Raw genomic sequence first — 17,008 nt, 5'->3', positions numbered from 1 at the left:
AAGAAAAAAAGGGCCAAAAAGTTTGTGCCATGTTGGAGCCGGGTTGTTTATGAAATTCTGTTGACCTGTGGGAAGACCCATGTAGGCCAACGAGGCACCTACGTTTGTGGTCATTAACATGTACAGAAGAACATTTATTACAGCATTGTGGCCACGGATGCATGTGGTAAAGATTTTGCACCAGAAAGTTGTTGGAAGCTTATGCATAAAAAAAAAGGAAATGCACTAGCGAAGTATCTGTACAGCTCTTAAAAGCCAAATTGTGGATCTTGAAATTCTATGCATGAATGCATACTGTTTACAGCTGTTCATTCTGCATGTGTGTTGTTTTTTTTATATTTCCTCACCTGAAAAACAAATTGCATAAAGCAGATAAAGTGGGCAATGTGTGCTGCCTGTTTGTCTTGCGCTGGCGCTTTACTGCTACTTAGAACTATGAACCATCTTGCCTGACAGCAAGCTCCGCTACTACTTTACATTCTGCCTGAACTATTGTTCTTGGTTTATGTCTAGTTAACCCCAAATTGGCAGCTATCACTTCAAGAATGTGTTTGATATACAGGTCTATTGCTTAATTTGTTATGCCTTCTAGTGTGAAATGTAGCAGCGCATTGCTTGGGTAGTTAGTGTGGCGCACCTTTTATTTTGGTTATCTCCAGTGCAGCCATTCTGGGATGACAACGCACTTTCCTTGATGCCTCTTGAAGGCACTAATATAGTCTGCATGCAGTAAAAAGTTGGCTGGAGCAGGACCTTCGGACTGAAGCATATTGTAACAAGCAATAAAGATCAGAATTTATTTTTCATTTAATTTTGGTGCTCTTTTTATGTCTCCATGTTTCATGTCACTGTATTTAAAATTCATTCGCCACTCTTTCAGAGACAACAGTCACGGCAGCAGTATGCCTGTTGCGAAGCTTGGTGAAAGAAAGAGTGGAGACTTTCGTCCGCCCATTTGTAAGTTTCTAAAACCGCATGTGTGAGCAGCAATGTTTTTTGGGATGCTGGGGGCATGCAGTTCTTTTTTCTCCTTGAGAATGCATTTGCCTTTACTTTTGTTTCTTAAACAAGTTAAACAAATATACCGTGTCAGACTGAAGAAAACAAATACACAGTATTTGATATAATAACATAGCTTTGGATACTAGCCTTCATATTCTTGTTACATGGGAATTTTCAGTGGTTTCTTAATCAAGTTAAACAAATATACTGCATCATGCTGAAGAAAAAAAATACACAGTATTTTATATAATACCATGGCTTTGCATACTAGCCTTCATACTAATGTCACATGGACATTTTCAGAGGCTATGTAGTCCAGAGGCTTAGAAATTTTCAATTGCTATCGAACTCGAATCAGGTGTGCTGCTACAGTAAACTCTATCACCATTGAAGGATTCCATCTCACACTGAGGCATAGTGGCGTCACTATCGCAGCCAGTCATTGTTCAGGCATCCAAGCAATTGACTAATAAATGACCTGCAGAGCAGCTGACTTGGTTTAAATGCAACATTTTTGCTTAGGTGGCCTATTTAGCTAATTAGCTCTAGTAAGCCACCTTTTAATAAGTATTAAGCATTGTGGAGGGACAAGCTTGCAAATGCTTCCTTTACATGCAAGGCTGGAGGTGTCTGAACTTGGGATTTCTCGAATGATTTGCAAAACACTCTTTTCTAAAACTTGTGTGTGCGTTTGTTCTTTTTTTACAGGATCCTGCAGCTGTGCACTATATCCCAACTGTAGTGCACAGCGGAGGCGTTCTGACAACGTCAGATTTTTCTGTTTGCCTTGAGAAGATTTGTGTCAACGAGACAAGCCTGCTGGCGGCACTTGCAACACAGATGGCCTTGTACTGGGCATTTAATATCGTTTTTGACAAAAAAGCACAGCGGTCATTTGACTTGCTGTGCAGGCTCATCAACGTCGACAGTGGCCTACGGCCAACACCACTTGTGCGTTTGGCACAAACTGTTTTGGGAAAATAAAAATTCTCAAGCTGAAATTAAATTGTCCAGTTTCACATTCCTACACATGTTCGTGGAGTGGTGAGAAGCACAGCCAACCTCAGCTAGCATGCCTGCATGGGTCTGGCAAGGATAACCATGTCATCCACAGGTGGATGAAAATTTTGTCTCAATGGATTAATGATTAGTCCCTGGAAAATCATTCAAATGGATCAACAGTTAATCCTGAGGCGGGAACATTTCCTCTCTCAGGGACCATTTCTGAAGATAAACAGATAATCCTGAGGGAGTAACATTTGCTCTCCCAGGGATCATTTCTGAGGATCAACTGTTAGTCCTTAGAGGGTAACATTTGCTCCCTCAGGGATCATTATCAAGGATCAAGTGTTAGTCTCTTGAGGACCATCTGCAAGGTGCAACCATTAGTCTCCCAGCAGTTAGTCCTTCAGAGACTAACTGTATATCCCCTTGCAGTTGATCCCCAAAAGGACGAATGGTTGTGGCAAATCACTTGGTCCCCCAAAGGACTAACCTCCCTACCCCTTTTAGTCCTTTTTTTCTTAGAGTGTTGGCTACGGGTCCAAGAAGTTGTTCTGTATTTCGTATCCTACATATGGCTGCCGTAAACACTATCATTGACAAAGTGACCCGCCCATTAGCTCGATAACTATCACTACATAGCCCCGTCGCAACGCCACGCACGAGCGAATAAATCAACGCCCCGAATGGCGAAATGGTTGCTCTAAAAAGTTCTGTCAGCGAGGCACCGAACAAAGCAACGTATTTCCCACGGTGCCCAACCCCCCGAGCAAGGAAAGATAAACAGACGCGGTGTTGCCCGCAACGTGGCGACTGCATCGCGAGTTGTTTTCCGCAAAGGCATTACGGGAGGGCCGGCTAAAAAAGTGCCACCGCTGCCGTGATCGGTGGTGATTCACCCAGCGTCCGCTGCCCGCGCGGCTGACTGAGCGGGTGGCGTGCGCGGCGGGGATTAGTATACTCCGGCACGCGAGGCTATTTTGCTCGGGGAAAAATAACGGCGCTCGGCTGTACGCGCCCCCTTCACGGCTAGCACGCACGGCTCGCGGATGACGCGAGCGCATCAAGGCGGGAAGGGTTTCGTTACTCCTACTTTCCCGCATGCTGCATCGAGCGCTAATTATCGGTCTCGTATGCAGCCAGCGAAGCGCGTATCGACCGAAGTCACCCGATATCTGCGCGCATGCGCTGTCGACGAAAGGAACGAAAGAGGGCACACACATATCCTGCAGTGTATGTGCGGTTCGAAGGGTGCAGCAGCCATGCGTGAGCACGAGGACTTGGAGTTGCGGGAAATTTCTTAATGACACATGTGCCAGCCTGAGTGGGTGAAACCAGACCAGCCGCAACGCTCGGCGTGTATATCAAGCGAGGTCTTGCAGCGCATAGCCTCCGGACCCTTATCCAGGTGTCCGGAGTTACCATTATGCTTCATACAGAAGTGCGTATATGAATACAGCTAGTTCATTAACGGAGATAAATTACCGGTGGCTGTTTGCGGCCAGTAATGAAGTACATGCGGCGAGCAATTAACCGCTTGATGTTGTACGCCCGGCCGAGGCTAATATTAATTAAATCGTCTCGAAGGTCCGCAGAACGCTTCAACTTCACATCGCGCTTGAAGGGAGCGGCGACCACAAAGGTATCGGCACGGGGCGTGCTGACAAGAGCGGCAGCAGCCGAGGGCAGCGCGCCGGAGATGGAGAGCCATTCGGGTCGCGCGCCAAACGAGGCGCGGACGCCAGCGCTAATGCCCGCGACGTTGCGTCGCTGCGCGCGCGCGCGCTCGCACACGGTCGACCTCTTTCGCCGCTAACATCGCGCCGCCGCCGCCAAGGACGTCGCCGCACGAGCGAACGCTTGCGCGCAACGCGAGGAGCGCGGCAGCCTTGCCGCCGCTGCACATGCAGTCACATATACTCGCATGTTGCCACAACTGCGGTGCATGCAGTCACATGGCGGCCGGGCGCTTTCTGTTCCGTGAGTGAAACAAAGTCTAGGCGAGTTTAGCCAGGGGAGGGTTCTATATAGTGAGTTTTAGCGTAGCGCGATCCACTTGCGCGAGGTGCCATATCTGCATGCGTACTAATAGCCTCAAGGAGCCGGCTGTGGGGGTCGCACACCTGCCATTGCGGAAGCGCACCTGGTTCCCAGCTTAAGCGAATCACAGCAGCGGATCAGGTATGACGCTGTGCTGAAACTGATCTCGGTCGAGGAAACGCCGACCTGTTTGTGAGTAGGACGCGGGCGAAGCGATGTTTGAAAGAGAATGCATATAGCTTCTGCTAATTAACGCGTTCAGTGAATCGCTGGTCCTATACAAATACTACGGTAGTTCTCTCAGTGCTCCTCGCAGTAAAGGACTCCAGCAGGTCAAAGCGCAATTTAGGAGGCTGTTCGCAGTACGGAACATACAACACGGGGCATTTTCGGGTAGGATACCATAATATTTCACACGGTACGTGCGGGCATCGCTCGTTGCCTAGAACGGAATAAATACGGCGCAGTTATATATGTGCCAGTCTCACGACTACTCGGCACTGAAGGCTTAGGCGAATAAAACAATATCCATATGTGCCTCCTCACGCTGGAAGGAATTTCGCGGATACAACGCACACACAATGTTTGCTGTACACGCCATGAAAATATCCATGCCGCCACGCACAGCACTTAGCGGCACAGGTATTCTTCATCTATCGAATGTCGCGAGCCTATAAAGTGGTGACTGCCAGCGGTCTACTCCGGCCAAGCCCTTCACGAGCCTGCCAGGTGTCGCCGTCCCAACATTAAAAGTCGTGCATGCATGCTTTCACTTCGCGACTAAGGATGGACGCTATACGAGGAGGGTAAGGAAGAGGGATGCCCTCCATATATTCGAGTTAGTGCGGTGTAGGTGTTGTCCATGACGAGAAAGGCGAAATGTAAGTAGGAAAATAAAAGGTGAAAACAAGCAGGAAAAAAGAACGATGCCAACGTTGGCCCAACCTGGGAACGGTCGACCGCGGGCAAGCGCACGCAGCAAGGTCCAATGGTAATGACACGTACGCGGACGGAAAGGGCTTGGCGACAAGCTCCCGTTTCTCGTGTTGCACAGCAGCTGACGCATTAGGCTCGCCCGTTAGCCGCGATCTCTTATCTGTAGGCCCCCGCTGAATTGAAACGAGACGACATTAGGCTTCAGGCAAGGAGAACAAGCAATGGCTTTGCAGACGAAGTGCGCCCTTGCGTGCATGACTGAGAAGGTATAGCGCTGAGGGTAGAACTTTCATTTTTTCACTCAAGCGGTGTGGCTGCGAACTTTTTTCCTATATTTCGCGCCATTTCCCCACGACCGCCAACGAGCAAGGTGAAGGGACGCAAATTTGAAGAGAGAATGTGAGGGCTCGCACTCATGAAATCAGCACTGAACAAATCTCATCTGCAAACGAACACGTACTGGAAGCTCAAACAGTAAACGACCTCACAATGCTCTCTTGACTGACGTCGCTGTAATGAATGAATGAATGAATAAAACTTTATTTTCGTTTCTTTGGGTTTAGCGGACTCCGGACGTCTTCATCTTCCGAGTTCCAATGGTCGGTGCCCTCATTCCAGGGCCCCGCTGAGCTTTGCCACCTCGCTTGCGTGCCGCACGAGTCCTCTCTGGACCGCCAGCTCGCTGCTGGTGAGCAGGCCCTCCCACTGTTCCGCACTGGGCTTTTCTAGTTTATGGAATGCATAGTTGTGTCTGCATTCCCATGTAATATGATATAGCGTGGGGGTTGCCCCGCACCACGTCGCTGTAAGACTTACCGTATCTTGTGTGAACGGCATAATTTGGTACGATCATCAAAAGTAGCTGGCCAGAATGATGTCTGTTGCTTCTTTGCGGCATTTAACGACATATCGCGAGTCATTAAAACGCGAGTAATGCCCTTTAAACACGTATGGAAGATGTTTGTATGAGCAGAGGAGAGCGCAAATGCCTGCAGCGCCGCCTCGTTATAGCCACCAGCGTTACAGGGGAGGCTACGCGCATCGGCAGCGGTGATGCGCCGCGGGCGTGTCCGTCATAGAAGAAATAGCTTTTTCTTTTATTTCCGGCAGTGAGTTCATATATTAAGAGGCAAAACAGATTACGGCATTCTTGCCACCCACCGTGTTACATATTTTCGGCGCAGCTGCCGCTCTTCAACCCTGAAGAGCTTCAGCCCCGAAGACCTTTGCCCTGAAGTGAGGCTGTAAAAGAGCAGTTTACATCATTTCGTTCTTTTCTAACATTTTTAAAAAGATGGACGCGCTGCGGCTCATCACCACTGCCCAGCTCGCCACTCTGCGCATGCGCTTAGCCTCGCCTGTAACGCAGGTGGACACCTTGAGATGGCCTTCAAGCATCACTGGCGCCATCCTATCGGTGTCTTGTAGGTATTACCATTCTGTTATGTTCTTACGTGCGCTATTCTTTCGCCTGCGACAAGATACTAATTGCAGCTGCAGGGGTCGCACGCATAAGAGAAAATATTAAACAGCGGGCTCAGTTCAATTCATGCACGCCGATAAGTCATCGCAAAGACGCTACGAGCAAAGACACCTTATAGGCGTCACAAACTCGCCATAACATGCGACGTAACTCGACTAAGACGCCGTCACCACTGAGCGATCTCGCACTGCAGGGCACCCAAGCGAGGCGCGCCGTTGGACCCCACGCCTTTGTCGTTGGTCGATCCTCTCTCCCAATATTAGCGTGGTGCAGACACGCGCCCGAGTCAGCATGCGACGTCGCAGACAATGGACGCTAATGAAGCGGATTCTACGGAGGAAAGTGAAGCCGCACGTGGCGGGACTGGCCCAGGACACGGACTAAGTGTACGTACATGTGCACCGCGGAGGCTCCCGTGCATGCACGGACTTCGCCAGCTCAGCTCTTGCTTTGCGCGCACTGGTGAGTCAGGAGATACAAGACAAAGAAGAAGCGCAACGAAAAAAAAAAATTAGGCTTCCTCGCCCTCCTGGTATACCTAGTGGCGAAGCCATGGCGTGCTTTGACGTCGCATCTAAGTGTGTTTACTGCGTGTGCGTGCGAGTGCGTCTCGCCGATATAACACACACTGAGAACTCAAGAGCGGCAGAATTACCGCGCTTTTCTCTGCTCTCAGCCAATACCGTTCGCTCTCACGGGCTATGGGCTTCGAACGACTGCGGTAGACTTTGTAGCCCCCGTGAAAGGCTGTCGCCGGTAAATATAAGAATGTATATTATCAACTCGCCCGTTTAGCAATTGCGTTAAAATTAAGAAATGGAAAAAACGAAGAAACAAAGAATAAAGGTGCAAAAAAATTACACGCAAAAAAAAAATAAACAGTTTTGTATATTTCCACACGAATGACAACCCTATTTTTGACGCTTTTCCTTCGGGTTGCTGCGTGGAAAAACTGGACTGTCACCAAATCATTGCATCGAGCAAAAAGGGAGAGGTCCTCCTTTTGCTTACTGATGTAAACGTTGTTCGCAGTAAATGCACATATTAGGTACACGTTCGAAACGAGTCAGATTGCAACGCGAGATGTGGTACCCTGAGTACCACTGCGTGCAATGAGTGAGTGGGGCGGGATTAGTTGGCATAGCCATGCAGTTATGCCAGGTGGCCATCATTTGACGGTCGGCGGCTACCTTCTCGGCTCGCTCGGATAGCCTTCACCTGCGCGGTCGGGTCAGAGCTGAGCAGCACATCTTTCCACGCTTTGAGTGGAGGAGAAGCCACGAGATCTGAGGGAGGGGGATCCTCCGGGCAGCCCCCCAATGTGTGATCTATAGGGTAGCAATTTGTCAGCACAGTTTACATTGCGGGCTGATTTGATCGGGGAATGTGTGCGCAGCGGACAGGGATGAGAGTATGAGCCAGATTATTTCTTGATTTTTGTTGAGGGGCGCGTGTGGTGGCGGTATAGAACTCGGTGATGTCATGAGAAGAGGTCAGACCCTCGTTCGCTATAGCGGATGTACACGTCAGAGTTCCGCCGAAGATGTGAAGCCAGAAGACTAGGATAACGATGAAATTATTAGCCCCGTCTCCGAGGAAGCAAGGATGCACCTCTGATATACACTGAACGTTAGGCGTTGAGTTGGGTTAGTGTGTACGGCCATCCTCAATTCATTATTAATGTAGCGAAATAGCAGACGCAGACAGGAAACGACAGGACTAGCGGTTGTCCTGAAGGTGTGCGTCCTGTCTGCGTCTGCCATTTCGATACTAATCGTGATTTTGGGATGCTACAATGAAGTACTCTAGATCCCATACATACATTCTAGTTCACTTTTCCGCTGCCGAAGTGCGAACACAAGAAAAGAACGCACTTCAGTGCTTGCGACAGAAGCCATGGGCTATTCACATTTATTGCTTGTGTAAGTGAAGCACAGTAGTTCCCCTGCACACAATGATTGTTATGACTGCTTTTCTACTGAATTCACAGCATGCCATCTTAAAGCATTATTTTCATTAGCAGAGCTTGAATTACAACTGTAAAAATAAAGTTTTCCGAACAAAACTGGGTCGAATCTAAAGTTTCGCATCGAAAAGAACTACATCCGAAGTTTACATGCTGGTACTGAGAAAATTATTTGCATAATTTTATTACAATTGTGGTACAGAGTTGTTTTAAATAACATGTAAAGCATATCATATAACAGCTTGGTTAGCGCTGCGATTTGTGCAGATAAGGAACTTTCGCGTTTTTATCAGTTTCTGTTTAGGGATTTGGCTCATTTCGAAAAAAAGAGAACTCCTCGAAACACAACCATATACTAAGTGACTTGAGGTTTACACACTCGCGTTCAGTATGACATGCAGCACGCGTGGTCAGAGTTTCCGTCACAAAGCTGTGGGCGACCAGCGGTTGTGGAACGTTGTGCTCAGAGCTGTCAAACGAAAGGGCACAGCTTTCTGCGCCATGCTTTGAATTGCTATGGAGCGGTGACCTCACTAAAGGTCACCGTCGACGAGGGCGTTGCAGTTCGTACCGACCGCGGCTGTACCTTACAAAGCTGGGTTCCCCGCTGGCATACCCTATCTGCTTGTCTCCATACGTGCGTGTAGGTGAGTGTATAAATTTGTTGCCGCGCGCGCGTGTGCACGTAATAAATGTAAGACCCGCTCAACCGGTCATAAAACGCTCGGCAAAACTGCTAAAGAATTGGAATCTATAAATCTCTGTTTCAACAAGCAGTAATGGTGCGCCACACGCAGAAACATTTGCATAAAGATGACAAAATGCAAGATCAACACATTGACTCCTGCAACGCATTCTGTGTGAAGAACAAAAAATAAAGCGGCAGTCTCGCGCTAATATGGAAGATGTCTTTCGAAGTCCACTGGCTCGCGAAATATAGTATCTGCGCAGAGTAACACGCGTTGCTCATCCGCTTTAAACAGCAGCCAGGATATCTCGCGCAGTGGTCTAAAAGCAGAGGTCTTCCTAGCCTGATTGTAGCCCCGCTCGGCTATCTGTGCTGCTACTCACGTACCGCCAGTCCAGTGCCAGTTCAGCGTGGGATGCCACGCGATACTAGAATATTATCTCCCGAAAAATCAACAAAGAAGAAGCTTATCCGGGGGCATGGTATCTAATAATTTCCCACAACGCGTTAGGGCCTGTGTACACGGGCGAAGCCAAGTTTTAAACTAATATCGTATTTTTTCCCCCTTTTCCTCGAGGTAAGCGACGCACGGCGCATCCCTTGCGGGACCACAGCGCAGCCTACTTATTAAAGGCCGCGGACTGGTGGCCCCCCTATGCGCACCTGCCTATTCTGTCCAGGTAGGCAACGCTCGGCCAGAACGGGGCGACGGACGCGCGGACAAAGACCCCCACCCCGCCAGCCGGCCCGGGTGTGTGTGTGTGTATACTACGTGACGTCGGTCCGCGTGACTTCTTTGTTTACCGTCGCAGTGTACGCGTATGCGCGCGTGCGGCGGTGGTCAGGTTGCAGCGGCGGCATCGGGCAGACCCAGCGAGAAGTGAGGGGGCAACGCTGGCCGGGGGAGACCCGAGGGAGCACTGTGCGAAAATGGCGTTCGCCGGACGCGGAGGAAGTGGAAGTGGAGAAGGGGGGTGGGGGGGTGGAGAGAGTGAGGGAAAAGAGCCGCGACAACCTCTGGGTCGCTCGGATACGGGAGGCGGATACGGTCCAGAGGAAGCGGATGAAGCAACGCCAACTGAAGGGAGGGGGATAATAATAACAATAAAAAAAAACAGACAGCGAGAGAAAGAGGAGCGCGGGTACAGGGGGCTTCAAAAGGCTCGTCACATACGCGGTTATGCGTAAAGAGCTCGCGGCTGCGTTGTCGACCGAGTGCGGATGAGTGACACGCGGACGCGAGAAAGAGCGAACAGGAAGAGAAAGAACAGAGCCGGGACTGCGCCGTGCGAAGAGCGGCGGCGGTTCTTTGTCGAAGCACAAAGGAGGCGCGAAACTGGGACGGCGAAATAAAGCTGCGGTCGACTGGCCGACGAAACACGACAGTCGAGGAGAGCTCCTGTCGGGCCTGCGAGCCGTCCTGTGGTGTACTACTATAAAGCAACGTAGTAGCATGCCCTCATCCTCATTTTTTCTCTCTGTTTTCCTTTACACGGAGCCAGAGAGAAGAAGACAGACTTCGGAGCACATATTACTGCGCCGTGCGAAGGCATTGCGAGAAAACTGGATCCGTAAACTATGCGTGCGTGTAAATGCGGCCTAGGTCCAGGGGTAGGCGCCCAGGGGTAAGTGCGTGTGCGATTGGTATATTCAGGCGCATGCTATGCCACGTCGGCGTAAAGCCTCTGCCATTTAAGATGCGGTGAACACAAAATTAAGAGTCTCCATTGCGAGCATGTCGACGAACGTAGAACGTAGTATACAGGCATAAAAACCGAGCGTGAGCATCCGACCGTCAGGAAAGCAGTGTAAATACACTGTGCACCGCATTACTGGCCACCGTGACGCAAGGTTGAGCAAGTCTGACAACACACAGTGAAATCTCAGCGCTCATGCGTGGCACTGTGCGTTCTTCTCGGTTTTATTTGGCGACTTAATTTCTATCTGTGACCCGGCGAGGGTAAAACTGGTGGCGCTGCGGTAGATTCGCTCGCCTTTTTACACGCACTCTCATGGACACGCTGCGACATGAAGGGGGCCATGCGCGTCGCAGCGATACGACGTCGTCCGTGAGAACAGCTAGAAGCTCGCTAAGCTCGATAGCTCTCTGCGCAGTGTGAGTCAGTACCGGGCTGGGCTATAGTAAGCGCTTACTCAATGCAGTTCACCTTAGACTGAATGGCGCGAAAAAGACGGAAATTCGGATACACTGAATCCACGGTGCATGTATCTGTGTCTCCGTCTTTTTTGCGCTGTCCAGCCTGAGATGAAGCAATTAACTTGCCCAGCTCCCAGTATTAATTATTAGTCTTGCTGAACGTAAACAGTTTTGTGAAGTGGCGTAGCCGAGGTGAACGCGGAGTATAAAGTGCACTGTCATCATCAACATCATCAGCCTGGCGCGATTGTATTCGAAGCAGGAAACAAAGCACCGTTATGGCATGCGCACGCCCGAACGCATGCGTTGTTGGGAAGGTGTATGCATCGCGCGTCAGCGCTCTCTTCTTCACGGTATGCCCTCTGAACTCAGCAAGGCAGAAGACAACATTCCTGTCTGGCAGGAGTTGCTACGATCTATCCACTCGATAAAAAAAAAAAAATGAGGGGACAGTTAAGCTCCGCCTGAAGGGTATGGCGCGATACCGTTAATGGTCCCGTCAGCGACTTGGGGTCCTCTTTTCCTATCACTTCCCAGAGACACGGATATACTATTTTTTCTTTCACCATCACATGACTACTCATCTGCACTTAAAAGTATAATGCGATAGCATTACAGATCCCTCCCGCGCGAGTACTCCTTCTCTGTCGCCTAGGTTCTGCCTATAAACATGCCCATATATGAGGAAGTGGCCATTCTCTAATTTACATTCATAGATAGCGGGGAGTTATCACACCACTCTTGAAGCGGAGGTGCAACGATTAAGCAATATGCCACTGCCTCGGCAGGCGGTTGTTCAAACACAGCCGCCGGTTGGAAGTTGTGGGACCCAGGTCGCCCTTCCCGAGCAAGCTCTCGCGAGCAATCATTGATTTAACAGCCCCCTGCCATGGTGAACAGGTTGTGATGACGTCACAAGGTCACGTGTGCTACGTGGCAGGTGGGCCACCCGCCTTTTCGCGGTTTTCTGCAGACCAGCAGCCTTCACGCTATCGCGTAAATAACTAAAAAGAAGAGCACCAGAAAAAAGAGAGAGAAAGTCGAGGGAGGTGGTGCGGGCTGAAACTCGTCCACATGACGGAAAGATGATTAAAGAAAAGATAAGACACGAGACAACGGAGCGGCGGGGGGCGGCACCCGGCGACCTTGAACGAGCTATGCGAGCGCCGCCACCTTGGTTACGTGCTACGTAGTACCTGCGGTGGTCTGCACGATGGAAAGAAGCGGTGAATCAACGCGCCGATGTTCGGGAAGTGTTTGATCTCGACTCTCTCTCCTACCTCCCGCATTCCGAAGCCCACCTCAGGGCTGAGGCACGCCGCAGGAGACGACTCGATTTGAACGGGACACCGAGGAGACCTGCCCGCACATGACGCGGCGTCAAGGCACGCGCGCTCAGAAGGCGCGAAAGCAAGCAGCGAATGCACAACGCAAGAATCTGTGTACATGCAAGCGCACACACGGAGAAGGCATGTAAACATGCGGCGCGCCCACCACGATCGACGACTGCGCCGTCCTGTGCAAACAGAACCGGCTATTGAACCTATACGTGTGTATACATCCACTTTATTCGGCCACACTGGGCAGAGACGGACCGTTGCGAAGTCGTCATGCTCTCGAAGCACGCGCGAAGACAAGGTTACATAGTTATGTTTATTTAACAAGAAACTTTTTTTATTTATATATAGTGTGCTGAAGCTACCGGAGGCAGAACTGCTAGATATGTGCATTGGAAGACCAAGAAACTTCGTCATATACCATGAACGATGGGCATCTATATTCGCAACGAGGGGTTTCCGTTCTAGCTCTTAGCAGCAAGTTTTAGAATAGGGGGACCCTATCGATTAGGGAGAGAATTAACAGTACGCAACAGCTGTATCTTACCGGTACTCGCCTAATCGGAAGAAACTAGCTGGAGGCTAACGAAAAGGGTTCAACTTAAGGACAGCGCAGCGAACTATGGAAAGAAAAATGATAGGTGTAACGTTAAGAGACAGGAAGAGGGCAGAGTGGGTCAGGGAACAAACGCGGGTTAAAGACATCCTAGTCGAAATCAAGAGGAAGAAATGGTCTTGGGCAGGGCATGTGATGCGAAGGAAAGATAACCGCTGGTCATTAAGGGTAACGGAGTGGATTCCAAGAGAAGGCTAGCGTTGCAGGGGGCGGCAGAAAGTTATGTGGGCGGATGAGATTAAGAAGTTGGCGGGGATACGGTGGCCGCAGCTGACACAGGATAGTGTTTATTGGAGAGATATGGGAGAGGCCTTTGTCCTGCATTGGGCGTAGTCAGGCTTATGGTTTGGTTTATGTGGCATTAACATCCCAAAGCAACTCAGGCTATGAGGGACGCTGCAGCGAAGGCCTCCGGAAATTTCGACCACCTGGGGTTCTTTAACGTGCACTGACATCGCACAGAACGCGGGCGTCTCGCATTTTGCCTTCATCGAGATGCGGCCTCCATGGCCGGATTGAACTCGCGTCCTTGGGTAAGTGTGCAAACAAGAGAGGAGAGGAAATGTACTGTAACTGTTACGCGAAAAGGAGAAGAAAAAGGCCAGTACTATAGGGCTCCGTGAAAAAGGGCGCTTAGCGCTAACTGCGCACTCGGGCACTCGAACACGACGGAAAAACACGTGAGCCGCGCGCTGTCGACAGTATATTTATTCGCGAGTAAAGCGCGGAATCTTTTCCCCCTCTCCCCTATTTCGTCTTTTGCGCATCATGAGAGCGAATCTCTTGAGGGGGCGGTATACGAGGTCGCAGAGGTGCCGCCACGCTTACTGTTGCAAGCGACTAGTCATGACGTCGTTCGCGCCAAGAACAGCAGATGTGACGTTAACTGCGCTGGCCGCGCGCCGAGCGCGATCTAAACTGCCGCGCTCTCCGCTCGCACCTCGGTTGGCGTAAGTGGCGCTGTCGCCAGTGAGTGCTCCGCTATTTTTCGACATACGCTACAGCTTGGAAATCCGTGCCGGAATTACGTAACGAGTCCGTTTCAATTCCATTCTCCATCGTCGTTCGTCCCTGTCTGGGGCACTGCCACTCCAGAATTGAGCGAAAAGTATCGACGTCCTTGTCAACGCTTTCTCCTTCATTCAAGCAGCTGATTAAAGCTTAATGCCTTTATTATACCCGAACTCACTGCCGTGAGAGTTCCACGTGTTTGCTAGGAACTTACCGTAAGCGCACAGTGGCCTATAGTTCGCCTACACAGCATGATCGAAGCAGGCCGTGAAGAACAAGACTTCGTTTAAGTATACGCTTTCGCTTTATTCTGTGCCGTGTGTGACTCGGCGGGAATGCACTATTTTCTTTTTTTTTGCCTGAAACAGGCCACACACACTGATGGTGATGAATCTACAGACACTGCGGGAGGGAGAGTGTATGCCAGCACTGCTTATAATGGAGCGCCCATGTCAGCTCCCTTTTGATCTTGCTTTTTACACGGCGTATCGATATAGTTTATCCTCGCTTGCAATTTGTCAGTTATATCCTCAGTGATAACTGCGTTTTCACATCTAGAAAGCTGTGTGCAAAACTCTGCCAGTCTTTTCTCTTTCCAACCTTTGCCATCTTTCAGGGGTAACGGTGCGTTAGGTCATTCTTAGAAAGGCAGCGCGGTCAAGGACAAGAAGGACAAGGAGTGAACAGTCCTCCTTGTCCGCCGTCCGCCAGCGCTGCCTCCCTAAGGATGATGAACGCCAGCCAACTCGCCCAGCAACTTATCTTGCCGCATTAGAATGCTTTTCAATGCGTCAACAAAGGAGACGTGCACGTAATTGGGAAGGGATGAGTGCGCGTGTTCAGTTCTTACATACATGTCATACAAAAAAAAAAAGGAGACGGGGCGTGATTATTTGCATGGTTGGTCGCGCACTGATCCAACCAGGCGCGCTTCAAGCAAGCTACAAATGTGTATACAAAACGAAAGTAAAATCTTCAGAGGCGAATAAGCGGAGTTTCAAAAGAAAGATGTTTAGAGGTCGTTTTAAGAGCTTTTCTTAAGCATTCCGTGCAAAAAGGAAAGGACCTTTTTTATGACGAAAAAGCGTTTAGCTGCAAAAGCAGGACAACTATAAGTTTTGCAGAAGGTTCTCCTTGCGAACGCATCATCCCGTTTCGTGTACTGTAATGGGCAATGAAGCTGCGACCTTTGCGGACCGCTTCCAGCGGAAGTTATCGCCAAAGCGGAACGTCATCGCTATATATCTATAGACTTGGCGCCAGTGAGCTCGGCAGACACCCTACATGTGGTGGTGGGCCGTGTCACAAATAGCACGCGCCAAGTAAATTCCCGCGTATTTTTACGGGAGAATAGCACGTCATCTGTTTACGTAAGGCGCGAAGCTGTGCCCACGGAAGCAGAAGAAAAAAAACGATGAAAAGTTAGTTTAGTTGTTCTGGCCATTATTCCGGTTTCCGGGTAGAAAAAAGAACAAAAAATAAAACTTGGACTTATAACAGCTTTCATTCACACAGCGCAAAGACGAACACGGACAAGAGGGGAGACAGCACAAAGCGCCGACTTCAACAACGTTTAATGCTGTGCGCAGCGAATACATATCGAGTACAGCGCGCATGCGCAGCAACTAAAAGTAAAGTCATGCTAAGACTGGTAGCAGCGCAAACCGCAAGGGAACACATTATCTTCAGACTAGAAAAAAAAAACATAACGTCTACACCCTCCGAAAGGCATCTCCTACTCTTTGGGTGCCACAAGATCAGGAGGGGTTATCCTGTGGCGGATGCAGAAACCGAGTGACCTGGTCTTGCACGAAGCCACCGCTACCAAAGATACAATGCGACACTGGTCGCTGAGAGTGACAGAGCCATGAGAAAAAAATGAATGAATGAATGAATGAATGAATGAATGAATGAATGAATGAATGAATGAATGAAAAACTACGGCGACTACGGCAGCGCGTACCCGGTCCGCCAGTGCTGGTCATCCACGTTGCAGCTGGACAGCGCAGAGTGTGACTGCACCAACTGCTGCGTTGTTTTGGAAGCCCCATGTTGCGAGGTAAAGTTGCTTTGTCCCCGTGCCAGGGACATGTGTCCCGGTATACTGTCTACCGGTATGCATGCCGGTATATGTGTCCCGGTATCTTGTGTGTGAATGGTTTTAGGTCTTAGTATGCAGTTGACTCCCGCGAACCGACTACTCCCTGCTTAGTGTCGACTGAGGAGAAGGTCCTCCAGTATGCCTCCGTATATCTGCCACCTCACAGGGTCAGGGCCCGCCTCGCCAACAGCTGCTCGGCTGGTGTAGCCTCGAGGCGCTGCATCGACGGCCTGGTTTGCAGTGAGCCCATTGTGTCCTGGTGCCCACATCGTGTTGCGATGTTCATGGTTCTGCCGTTGATGTGATTTCAGCATGCAGCTTGTGAATCCAAGATGACTGTGAGAAACTCCTGCCTTCTGTTGCCGCCGAGGACTGCGAGAGCGGTGGTATACCCTCTTATGCTTCAGTAGCAGAGCAATCCCTGAGGGTGACGCTGGTGTAGTTCTGGTGAATCGATAGCCCTGGCGTGTGCTCCCCCCCCCCGTCTACCTTCGAGTAGCCGTGGTGCATGCATGTGCCAAGGAACGGGGGAGACGGTGTAGGAGGTCCTGATGGCCGAGTCGCTGGCCCCCGGTGGTGTGCAGCAGGCGGCGCTTCTGAGCCGACAGCAACGCCACCTTATGTTCCTCGAAGGATTCATTAAGCTTGCCTGTTGGTGTTGCCTGGGG

At 50.1% G+C, this 17,008-nt stretch overlaps 1 protein-coding gene across 2 annotated transcripts in view; it reads right to left on the bottom strand.

Moving 5' to 3' along the window:
* The window catches only part of LOC144125770 (dnaJ homolog subfamily B member 6-like), a 262,555-nt gene that overhangs the window by 156,243 nt on the left and 89,304 nt on the right, over positions 1–17,008 (bottom strand). The gene's annotated exons all lie outside the window — the stretch shown is intronic.

This window comes from Amblyomma americanum, chromosome 3 (assembly GCF_052857255.1).
Source record: "Amblyomma americanum isolate KBUSLIRL-KWMA chromosome 3, ASM5285725v1, whole genome shotgun sequence".
Taxonomy (NCBI): domain Eukaryota; kingdom Metazoa; phylum Arthropoda; class Arachnida; order Ixodida; family Ixodidae; genus Amblyomma; species Amblyomma americanum.
This window is presented reverse-complemented; position numbering and strand designations above follow the sequence as displayed.